Source organism: Puma concolor, chromosome A1 (genome assembly GCF_028749965.1).
Source record: "Puma concolor isolate L17-30 chromosome A1, mPumCon1.1.hap2, whole genome shotgun sequence".
NCBI classification, from domain to species: Eukaryota; Metazoa; Chordata; class Mammalia; order Carnivora; family Felidae; genus Puma; species Puma concolor.
This window is the reverse complement of record NC_141667.1, coordinates 63,417,144-63,429,566: the sequence shown is the minus strand read 5'-3', so window position 1 is coordinate 63,429,566 and position 12,423 is coordinate 63,417,144. Positions and strand designations below refer to the sequence as shown.

At 50.6% G+C, this 12,423-nt stretch overlaps 1 long non-coding RNA gene across 1 annotated transcript; it reads left to right on the top strand.

The window, feature by feature from the left end:
• Positions 1-9,771: 9,771 nt before the first annotated feature.
• Positions 9,772-12,199, top strand: LOC147584198 (uncharacterized). The gene is made up of 3 exons (XR_015254644.1): positions 9,772-9,813; positions 9,978-10,238; positions 10,439-12,199. It is a non-coding gene; the product is annotated as an uncharacterized LOC147584198 (long non-coding RNA).
• Positions 12,200-12,423: the final 224 nt, after the last annotated feature.

Below are 12,423 nucleotides of genomic sequence, written 5' to 3'. Positions count from 1 at the left end.
GAGAGAATTCTAAGCAGGCTCCGCAGTCAGTGCAGAGCCCGATATAGGGCTCAAACTCCCAAACTGTGAGATCATGACCTGAGCTGGAATCAAGAGTCGGACACTTAACGGATTGAGCTACCCAAGCGCCCCAGGGTCATCTTTTTTTAGTGCATGCATCTTGTAGGTAGCCAGGATCTGCTTTTTTCGTCTGTCCAGAACCCGGTGTTTAAAATTAGACCCCTTGAGCCAGGGGCTCCTATGATCCTGCTCCCTGGGAAACAGTGTCAACAACAAGGTCCAGTTGCTGGGATGTAGAGCATGTGTCCAAATCTGGCGTGGCCCTGGAGAGGGCCTGGATGGGGACTGATGTCCCACCCCTCTGAGGACAGCCCAGCTGAAATCCAGCAGGGGCCCTCAGGCCAGGATCATAGTGGTGGGTGCTGGAATGTGAGCTCTATGCTCTCTTCTCTGGATGGTCTTTCCATTTTAAAGATGGGGGTAATGGAGTTGCCAGGAGCCTTGCCCAAGGTCAAACAGCAAGTTTATTATTGTTATTAATTCATACGTATTGGTTTAAAAACCTTCTTATTTAAAATGGTTTGCTTTCATTATAACAGGTTAGGTCATGTCCGTGGCAGAAGATTAAGAAGTACCCAAGAATCTGATCTGTGATAAGTGACTTCTTTCCACACCTAACCTTAGTCTCTTGTTGGAGGAGCTGGTATTATCAGTTTCTCATGGGTCCTTCCAGAGATGGTCTGGCCAGCCCTTCCCAGCTGGGTTCCATGAGAGAGCTAGGTCTTAATGCCCCTCGGGATCATTGTGTATAAAGAAATAGCCTTTCTCCTCTGTATCTTGTGTGGCACCAGTTATGAAACATCCATGAGTAAACTGAGAATTTGTCTCATGTCATTTTCCGTGTTCTGGGTCAGATCCTGATCCCCAGCTGGTCAGTTCAACCAAGTGTCCCATACCTTTCTTTCCCCTGTACTTTATCTTGGAGATGGATATTTTTCCCATATGGAGAGCCACACCTCTTGGTTCCAGCTGTGGGGTACCCCACCACAGAGATATATGTAATTCATTAATCTGCCTCCTCTGGTGGGCATGTGGCTTGTTGCTTTGGTTTCTCTCCATGATGCTTTGCGTATACTCTCATGCACATGAGTGAGGGCATCTGTGAGATAAATTCCTGGAGGAACAGGACCTTGCTGATTTATATCAGACCTGGTCCTAGTGCCCAGGCTTCTGGGACAAGGATCAAAAGGTTTTGCAGCCCGGTCTGGGAACCTGGCCTGGTTTTGCAGTCTGGAAGTTAAAGGAGGGCAACAAGAATTCCAGATATTCAGGGAAGGGAAGGAACAGTTGTTGTGGGCCCACTACACGTTAGGCGTTTCCATGTTGGCTTTGCTAATTTTCACGGCAGTCCTGTGAGGAGGTTCGTATTCCCGTTTTACTGCAGAAACTTAAAGAGGTTAAGTCACTTGCCCAGGGAGCACATCGTGGGTAAGTGGCAAAGCTGGGATTCGAATCCGAGTCTGTATCCAAAGCCTGTGCCCTTCCTGCTCTACCGTCTGACGGGCTGCAAGCGTTTTTATTTTTTTTTTATTTTATTTTATTTTTTTTATTTATTTTTGGGACAGAGAGAGACAGAGCGTGAACGGGGGAGGGGCAGAGAGAGAGGGAGACACAGAATCGGAAACAGGCTCCAGGCTCCGAGCCATCAGCCCAGAGCCTGACGCGGGGCTCGAACTCACGGACCGCGAGATCGTGACCTGGCTGAAGTCGGACGCTTAACCGACTGCGCCACCCAGGCGCCCCATGCAAGCGTTTTTAGAATGGCCAAGGGTCAGGCTGCCCACCTCCAGAGGGTATCATCGACATTGTAGTCTGTGTGCAGATGCCCACGCTCTGCTCTCAACCACAACAGAGTCACTTCAACTCAATTGCTGCGTTTAAGAGCATGCAATGGCGAATCAGCTAATTCGTTTAAAAATTTTTTCTCATGTGTTCATTAAGAAATCATTAGTAGGTACTGATATCAAAGTTGAGAAAGAGGTGGTGTTCTGCCTTCCAGGGGCTCTTAGTCATTGTGATTTAGAGGTCCTTTGTGACGGAGGAGGAGGATTGGACTAACCCTGCTGGGCTGAGGATCAGGGAAAGCTTCTTAGAGAAGGAGGCAGTTGGCTGGGCCTTGAAGGATGAGTAGGAATTTGCCAGGTGAGGAGGGGTGAAGGGGGAGTGAGTGTGGAGGACGGGCATTTCAAGCAGAAGGACTAGCCAGCAGAAGAAACAAGGTGTGAAGGAAGCAGGCCAGCCCTGAACTGCAAGTGGTTCCTTACGACTTGGGTGCAGGGACTGTGAGAGAAAGGAGTGGGGGGAGGAGGTAGGGGGGGCCTTTGGAGGGGATGAAAACACACATATGTGTGTGCAGTGGGCAAGGAAGGAACCCTGGAGTCCCCGGCATGGGTTTAAACCTTGATCTTCACTGAATGACCTTGGACAAGCCCTCCCCAACTCTGGGCCTCTTGTCTGAACGTTGAGGGACAGGAAGTGTCGTGGTAACATTCAATGAGGGGGTCCTTGGCTGAGATTGTGCATGCTGAGCCCTGAGCACACAGGTCACTCGGCTGTCCTTAGCAATGTGCATGTGCCTCGTTTGCCACGACCCTCCCTCCCGGGGTCAGGCCCAGCCAGTCAACCTGGGAACTCCCAGGGTGTGGATTGGGGCATGGTGGGGCAGGGGAAGGCCAGGCTGGTTCAGCCAGTCTGGGAACTGGATGGGCTGGGCATGCAGACAGCTGGGAGACTCCTTCCCATCATCAGCCACCACACAGGGCTGTGGGCGTGGGGCAGGGGGCAGTGGGAGCCAGATGGAAGCCAGGTATTGAGTACCTACTGGGAGCCAGGCCTGTGCCCAGCCCTCCATCCACACGGCCTCATTTAACTCTCCCTGAGGCAGGGACCTTATTCCCGTTTCACAGATGAGGGAAACCGTGGCCCCAGTTTGCACAGATGAAAAGCAGTTTTAATCCCGCAGCCACTACTCCAGACTCTGGGCTCTTTCTGTTCTTTATACATTCCTCACTGATTCCTTTACCTCCACTTCGGGCAGGGGTCAGAATTCACCGTCCTCCGTGGGTTTAGATGACTTCTAAGCTTGAGGCCAAGGTCGAACCTGGGGTATCTTCTGCAAAGCAGCCTCTTGCACTGGACCCTCTTAGCAGTTTCCCATTTTGGGCCTTCACGCCTTTATATATGCTGTTCCCACTGCCTGGAATGCTGTGATTCCTCTTTATCTAGCCGGCAAATTCCGTTTTATCCATCAAAACCCACATGAGCCAGCACTTTCTCCTGGAAGCTGGCTATGACTGCCTTGGACAGAACCAATCCTTCCTCCCTCTGGACTGGTGCCCCTTGTAACCTCCTTCTCATGTGCCCCCATTACAGATGCTTGAGCTTTAACATGTGGGCTTGTCTGCTCCCCGGCTAAATGAGTGATAATCTAAGGGCAGAGACCGTTCTTCTTTCCCTCTGGACTCTCAGCCCTTAGTCCAGGCCCCAGTACACAGTAGGTGCTTAGGGAAGCCTGCATTTAATCGAGGTCTGTTTGATTTGTGAAACTAGATAGTGTTTGGTTGAGTCTCTACTGTGCGTGGCACTGTTCTAAATACTTCTCACAACAGCTTCCTGACGATGGGTTATTATCCCCACTTCACTGAAGAGGAAACTGAGGCCTAGAGAGGTTAAGTAACCAGCCGAAGGCCACACAGCTGGTAAGTGGCATAGCCAGGTCCTAACCTAAAGTACCTAGTCCTAACTTACATGTTGGTACTTCTCAAACCAGCTTATGATGATTTGAACTGGTACTTAGGTTAGTGGTGTTTTTTTTTTTTTAATTTATTTTCATTTGTATTTATTTTTTATTTTTAAATGTTTATTTTTATTTTTGAGAGTGAGAGACAGAGAGAGAGGGAGGGGCACAGAAAGAGGGGGAAAGATGATCCGCAGAGGGCTTTGCACTGACAGCAGCGAGCCCAATGTGGGGCTCGAACTCATGACCTGTGAGATCACGACCCCAGCCAAAGTCAGAAGCTCAACTGACTGAGCCACCCAGGTGCCCTCCTTCCCCCACTTTCTTAAACGACTGAGTATATATTTGAATGGGTATTAGAAAAAAATAACTAGTGTATCAAATTCATGTGTTACTGGTAACTTTTCTTCTTATAATTTCACTATTCACCTTTAGTCTTCAGATAATATTCACTTATTCATTTAAAAACCTTTAACAGTTGTATGTTTATGTTAATGTGTATTAGGGAGAAAGTCCTATATCAGATTCATGACCTTTGGCTGTGATATAATTTCTTTATAGAAATATGTTTTTTAAATAAAAGTAGCAATTGATTAAAAACATTATTTATGTTTATTCATTTTTGAAAGACAGAGAGAGACAGAGCACAAGCAGGGGTGGGGCGGAGAGAGAGGGGAACACAGAACCCGAAGCAGGCTCCAGGCTCTGAGCTGTCAGCACAGATCCCGACGCGGGGCTCGAACTCACGAAGTGCGAGATGGTGACCTGAGCGAAGTCGGACGCTCAACCGACTGAGCCACCCAGGCTCCCCAAAAGCAGCACTCGATTTAAATGACAATTTCAAATAAAAACAGTAAAGGTATGGACAAGTCCATTCCAGTGATCTAGAATGGGAGGGGATCTCTTGCCCATGACCTTGTGGCCTCCTGGACACAGTGGAAAAGATGGAGGACAGAGGCAGGCAGACCCTTTAGGCAGCTGTCCTGGCCTCAGCTTTCTCCATACCTACCACCTGTCCATTCCCCTTATCTTCCCCAACAGCCAGAGTGACCTTTGAAAAATGTAAGCCCCATCCTCTTCCTCTCTTGTGAACCCTCCGGTGGCTTCCAGTTGCCTTTAAGGAAAGAAAACTCTTCTCCGAGGCTGAGAAGGCCCTACGTAACCCAGCCTGCTCCAACCTATTTTCTCTCCTTACTCACTGGCTGTTAGGTGGAGACCATATTGGCTTCATTACTAGTCCCGCCTCGGGGTCTTTGCACATGCTATTTACTCGGCTCAAACCATTCTTTTTCCAGATCTTCACCCAGATGGCTCTCTCTCAGCTCCCTCCCTAGAGAAGCCACTCTCCCCACCCTCTACAACTAAAAGTGGCTCTTGGAACTGCTCACAATCAGTTCACACTGGTTCGTTAATCTCAACCGCACCCTCTGCTACCACGTAGATTTCTTTTTCTTTCCTTTTTCAAAAGCACGTGTAATTTTCGTTCCATTCGAGCAAGAACTCTGTCTGGTCGCTGCTGTGTCCCCGGAATAGTGTCTGGCGCATAGTAGGTGCTCAGTAAATATTTGTTGGGCATACGCATGTGGACTGGTGGCTGAAAGGGCCGGGGAACGGTTTTAATTAAGTTCATGCGTCCACAAGCGGGAGGCGAGCTTCTCCAAAAACAGCTGAGAGGTTTGAGGTTCTCCAGCTGAACAGTTCAGGCAGCTGAAACCGAAAATGCAGATGGAATTAGTCACCCTCGGAGCCTGGTAACGCGGGCACCAAATGCACTCCCCATCCAAACACATCACAACACTGCGGGCCCTTGCGTCGCCAGGGCCCCCGGTGGCAGCTCTGGCATCTGGGAGCTGGCAGCAGCTGAACACAGCTGAGTATGGGCACGGGGTGGGGGGTCGGGGTGGGAGCTGAGTGTATGGAACGAGGTAGGCTGAGGGCCACAAACAGCTTTGCCTGGCCTGGGGACAGGCAGTGGCGGTGGCAGGGGTGGGGGGTGGGGAGGTGGAGGGGGGGAGTGGAGGGGGGAGGGGGGTGGGGAGGTGGAGCGGGGGAGTGGAGGGGGGAGGGGGGTGGGGAGGTGGAGCGGGGGAGTGGAGGGGGGAGGGGGGTGGGGAGGTGGAGGGGGGAGTGGAGGCGGGGGGGGGGGGGATGGGGGGGCCTCTGAGCCCAAATCTTGAGAAAAGTTGCCTTGAAGAATGAGTTCAAGGCTGTTAAAAATGAAAAATTCTGCTCATAAACTGAAGCAGACCACTTGGTTGTGAAATCTGTTTCCATGACACTTTGCGTGCTTGAAAGGGGAAATTTTCTTTGTTTTTTGTTTTATAACGGCTTCATTGAAACATGATCCTCATGCCACATACCTCACCCATTTAAAATGTACGGTTCAGGTGGTCTTGGGCATGTCCACAGCTTTGTAGCGACCACCACAATCAGCTTGGGAACATTTCCATCACCCCCAAAATAAACCCCCTCCCCAGTAGCAGTCCTTCCCCATTCCTCCCTCCCCAGCCACACGAGGTCACCACAAATGTGCTTTCTGCTTCTATAGATTTCTCTCTTCAGGACATAACATAAATGGAATCGTCTTTGGTGACTGGCTTTTTTCACGTGGCATATTTTCCAGGTTCATCCGTGTCGTAATGATATAACAGTACTTCACTGATGGCCAAAGAATCTTCCGGCGTATGGATAGATCACATTATGCGCACTCTGTGTGTTCATTCATTGTTTACGGACACTTGGGCTGCTTCCGTTTTGGAGTATCCTGAATAATGCTGCTGTGAACATTCAACAGTTTTCATGTGGACGTATGTTTTCATTTCCCTTGGGTATATATCCAGGAGTGGAATCTACTTTCTTCTAAAAGGAAGAAAAAAAAAATCCCTCATGTCAAAATATGTATAGCATGGAGTAGGTTTAAAATGTCACTTGTAACTCTGACAGAACGAATGAATCTCCTGAATGTGGGGACTGCAGCTGTACCTGGCACATACAGAAGAGCAGTGAATATTTTTGAAAGAATGCTCAACATATTACTCATTCCGATGCTCCCAGTGAAAAGGCCAGGCTGTGGAAATGTGATAAAAATCGGTCTTCATCCGTTCCTTTATTCAGTAAATATCATAGCACATAGTAGTTCATTAAATGCTGCTTGAGTTTCATCAGCTATTTAGTTTCTTGGACAAAGATGGAGAAGCCCCAGTCTCTGGGTGAGGCACTCAGTCTAGAAGGGAAAACAGACAAGTAATCCCAGCACCATGGCATCGGAAGGGAAACAGGTCTCTTGTCTGTCCAAGACACTTTCCCTCCATTCCTGGCGTGAGAGGCGCCTTGTCCCCAGGGCAGAAACAGCCGTGGGAAGGCTCTGTCTTCAGGACCTTAGTTTGCCTTGAAGGCCTCGTCCCTGGGGTGCCGCTAGTCCTGCCTTTTTGTTTGATATTGAGGACCTATCTTACTGTTGTATGGAGTAAAGAACATCTTGTTCTTATTGTTGACCTGCTTCTGCTGTACTCCTGAGAAGAGTCAGCTGTGCTGGGCACCTTGGGTTCGGAAATGAACAAGGACAGTTTCTGTCCACCTCGACCTCCTGTGTCCTGCCTGTCTCCTGGCAAGACACAGGGTCCACAAGCAACCCAGAGGGATAAGGACTCAGAGGGGGACCCTGGTGGTGAAAGTGCCCTTGGGGTTCCTGTCAGAGAAGACACACCCTGTGCGATTCACGAACTTCTCGGACACATTCTGACATCAGTTTCTGGTGTACTTTTTGTTCCCGGGTATATTTTTATTTTTAGAGAAGATATTCACTTGTTCATTCATAAACATTTATTGAATACCTATTATGTGCCAGGTCTTCAGAGGGACACAGATACAACTTTCCCTTGGTGCTTGAGTGTCTCTTGATCCAGCAAGAGAGAAGGACAAGTACATTACAGAGAACCCTGAGTATGTGCTGTGGTGGGAGACTGCTCAGGAGAGAGAATATTGTTATTCTACCTCACCTATAATTTTCTCATCTAGAATATGTAAACACACACATATTTATCTTACATATTAGTCACATATATTGTTTTTATTGTGTTTTTTTAAAAATGTTTTTATTTATTTTTGAGACAGAGAGAGACAGAGCATGAGCAGGGGAGGGGCAGAGAGAGAGGGAGACACAGAATCCCAAGCAGGCTCCAGGCCCTGAGCTGTCAGCACAGAGCCCGACGCGGGGCTCGAACTCATTGACTGTGAGATCATGACCTGAGTTGAAGTCGGACGCTTAACCGACTGAGCCACCCAGGTGCCCGTGTTTCTATTGGTTTTTTTCTTTTCAAGTTTTTATTTCTTTTTGAGAGAGAGAGAACAGGGGAGGGACAGAGAGAGAATTCCTGCACTGATGGTGCAGAGCCCAATGCAAGGCTCAAACTCACAAACCCTGAGATCATGACCTGAGTCCAAACCAAGAGTCAGACGCTTTACCACCTGAGCCACCCAGGCACCCCTGGGTTTTTTTTTTTTTTAAAGTTTATTTATTTGGAGGGACAGAGAGAGGGCACAAGCGAGTAGGGGAGGGGCAGAGAGAGGGAGAGAGAGAGAATCCCAAGCAGGCTCTGCTCTGTCAGTACAGAGCACAACATGGGGCTTGAACCCACGAACCGTGAGATCATGACCTGAGACGAAATCAAGAGTCGGATGCTTAACCGACTGAGCCACCCAGGTGCCTCATCACTGGTTTTTTTTTCCCCTCGTGATTTTAATGATAGTGCATTTTCAATGGGAAAACGTTAGAAAATATAGAAACAAGAAATGCATAAATAAAAGTTGCACACGCTCCCACACCACCCAGAGACAGGAATTGTCTACTGGTTTGCAGTCTTTTCTTCTAGTCTCCTCCTAGGCTGTAGATAATGTGATGCACATTCTCATTAAGACACAGAGAGTTTCACGTGATATTTAATTCTAATGATACTGGTAAGGGCACAGGTGTCTATACTACCCTTCCCAGAAGAAGCATCTACACCTCCCTTCCCAGAGAAAGTCCTTGATTTTCTTCCTCTCCGGGTCACCAGCTCACCCCATCGTGGTTACTGACTCCAGGAGCCTGGGGCGTAACCGGCCCATGGCTGTGAGGGTTTCTAGGTAAGCCCAGGACTAGGGTTCTGAGGCTGTGCCCAAGGTCGGGGAATCAGCCTGGCTCCAGAGCCAGAGCCCTTGTTCACCCCAAGGTGGGGGTGGTGGAGGGCAGGTGAATTACTGGGGGGGGGGGGGGAGGGGAGTCGTTCGTGCCCCCTCCCCCAGCAAAGGTTCTAAATAAGGCCCTGGAATCTGCTGTGTCAAGAGACAGCTGAGAATCCATGTGGCCCAGGATCCTCTGCACCTGGCCCCAGACTGATTTGTGGGGGGTGGGGGTGCTGGAAAGCTAAGACCCGCTCTGCCACATTTTGCCACCCTCTAGCCTTTCTGAGAAAGAGACTTCTCAGGGAAAAGAACAGCGCGTGAAATACACGAAATGTTAAACCTGGCCCCGGGAAATGAAAGTCCTGGTTCTCTGTACTGAGAGGCGGTGGCCACTTTTCCGCCAAGCTAGAAAAGAAAGAACAGTTGTCATGAGAGGTTTGGTGCCGTGGGTGGTCTCCCAGAACCCTCCTGGTAGCCCTAGGAGGTGGCTGTCACTGACCCCTTCACAGCCAGGCAGAAACTGAGGCTGGCAGAGGTCGGGTGACTTTGTGGTCACACAGGGTTGGGGTGACTCTAAGACAGGCCCTGTTCGCCCCTAAGCTCTCCTGCCCCAACCCCGGGGCCATCCAGGCCCTGTTTGTGGCTTCCTTCCCTCCAGGCACTGAGCATTCTGCAGGATTAAATTCCTCCTCCGTCCCCCACCTCCCCTGCCCCTCCTTCCTCCATCCCTGCACAGGCAGGAAACACGGGCCCCCAGCCCTGGCCTTCGCATATAAATATTTGTCTAGCAAATTAATAAACACAGAGGGGAGGCCTGCAGTAAAACCAGGCAGGAGCCGCGTCCTCTACCACAGGTATCTCTATCGTGCACAGCTGCGCAGCACGGTGTGAGCGTGGGAGGGGGGGTTGAATGGGTGGGGGGGATAAGCGTCAGATGGCGGGGTGCAGGGGTTTGACACACAGACTGGAGCCAGGCTGTCTGGATCTGAATCCCAGCTTCTCTGCTGTGTGACCTCAGGCAAGTTACTGCGCCTCTCTGCGCCTGTCCCATTCTCCGTGAAACGGTAGAGTGGAACATAGTCCGTGCAACAAGATATTAGGGAAGCCGAGTCGAGATTCCAGGATGAAGTCACTTTGTGACTTCCCTGCGCAAGGAAGAGACCGCTTACTTGCACCAGGAGGATCCTCAGAGGGGGCTAATGCCTGAACTGTTCTGGACTTCTCCTGCCTGAAGCCCACCAATGACTTCTCTGCTGTCCTCAGAACTAACCCAGAGCAGGTTTGTTTATTGTCTCCATGGCTCGCAAGGCTCCATGCGGTCTGGAACCCAGACTGACCTTTCAGTTTCACCCCCACAGACTTGCTCTGCTCACAGCTTCCCCACCACGGCCTCACTCTCCCCTCCTGCCTCCCAGCAGCCGCTCGGCCCCAAGCCCCAGAGCGTTTTTTGACTCATTCTCTTTCTCTCATACCCCACAGCCTGTATCCTTAAACCAACCTCCTCTTCTGGGAGCCACCACCGCTCACCCCTCAGGCCTGGCCAGTCCTCTCTGCAGCAGGTGCCTCCTACCTTGAATCCTTGCTTCTGCCTGCACTCTTGGCTCACAGGGAGCCAGGAAGATCCTTTGAAAACACAACTGCGATAATGTCACCTCGGTGCACTCAACAAGCCAGTGGCTTCCCATTGTAGTTGCGGGAAAACCCTAAATCGTTATAGCTCACCAAGCTCCATACCTCAGGGTCCAGTTCCCCTCAACCTCCTCCCCTCCTGCCTGGTCACTCACCTGCTTTAAACACACAGGCCTCTTTGCTGTTCCCCTCGGAGCCCGTGTACCCGCCGTTTCCTCCCCCAAATGTCTTCAGATGCTTCTGTGGTGGATGCCTTCCCTTCCACGTCTCTGCCCAAATACCACCTTCTTAGAGCTTCCCCGGACCCCCAGCTGCTGTGCCCTCAACTCTCTCTCACATGTACACCCTAATTCTCCTCTTCACCCCTTACCCACCTTAGTTTTTCTTCTAAGTGCTTATTTCCACCCGAAATTATTTTACTTATAAAGTGTACAAATAATTTAAAAATGTTACAATATTGTCCATCTCTCTAAAGCATAATCTCTAGAAGAGCATGAATAGTGAAGGAAAAGAAGAAAGGGTAAAGGAATTAGGGGCAGATCTGGCTGAGTGGAGGCAGGAAGGAGGGAGAGGTGAAACCTGGGCCCTAGGATCTCTGGGGGAATGGCGGGTCGAGCTCAGGGAGCCGGCACAAGGCCCTGTGGAATGAGGCTGAGGGTGACTTTCAGAACAAAGTATATGGAGCTGTAAATACCAGAAGGGGAGCCGTGGAACCCAGAAGCAGAATTCAGTATTGGCCCTAAAGCCTCTTCCATCTCTCTGGAAGGCAAGTTATAACTTCTGGAAAGGACAGTGAGGGTCGGATCCTATAGATCGTATTCCAGGCTTGGCCTGAGCTGCTCTCCTGACCATCCTCTGAGCCGGGAGGGTGTGGACTCAAGATTTGGGGCCAAGGAGGAACTTGCAGCGTCACGCCCTCTGGAATGCTGTGGCTGCGATTAACGCGCTCCAGATTTGCACAGTTCCCGTCAGAACATGAAACCAGAGGGAAAAAAACCCACGAGGCCCAGATTGATCAGAGCAGAACTTAGCAACAGCACAACAAGCTGTAGCCAGCCCACTTCTGCAGCGAGGGGCTTTCCGCCAGGCCTGGGGCTTGGGAACTCCGAGCGGGCTCTGCTGTTTCTGGCTGGTTTGCAGGGCCCAGAGGCCCACCCCGTTGGCCATTGCGGTGGTGGGTCTGCTACTTGTGCTGGAACCACAGGGCATCCCAGAGATGGCCTACAATCCCCATGGGGAGCCTGAGAAAGGAAGGCTGGTGGGTGTCCCCACGCTTGGCCACCTTGGGAACCCTGGTTCACTCTGCTGGTTGATGGGCTCACCAGGCCCACACCTTTGCCAGGAGCTGACAAGAGCGTCGGGGGACTTCTGAGTTTCAGAAACATCCAGATTACCCCGGCATTTCATGGTGAGTCACAGCCTCCGGTCTTCACCATGACATCTGGACGGCAAGGAACTTGGCCGGCTCCCGACCCAGTTCCTCAGTGCCTCCTCCCTCCACCAGGCCAGCTGCACACTCCCTGGGCTAGCATGATCGTGTTATAAAATATCTCAAGCATATGGAGGTTCATAAAATCGTACTGGGTCCAAGCACCCCTCACTCCTGTTTAACTCCATGGTTTGCCTGATCTGCCTCGCCCTTTCTCTTTCTCTCTCATAAGAAGTCAAATGTACAAAACCTGTGTGAGCATGGCCGTGGTAGGTAGCGCTGGTGGGGTATCCCCGGGCATGTCTAGGGAGAGAGCAGACCCGCGGAGCTGGATTGCATCTATCGTGCTAATGATGGGGTGCCTGGCAGGTATCTGACAATGGATCTGGCACATAGTAGGTGCTCA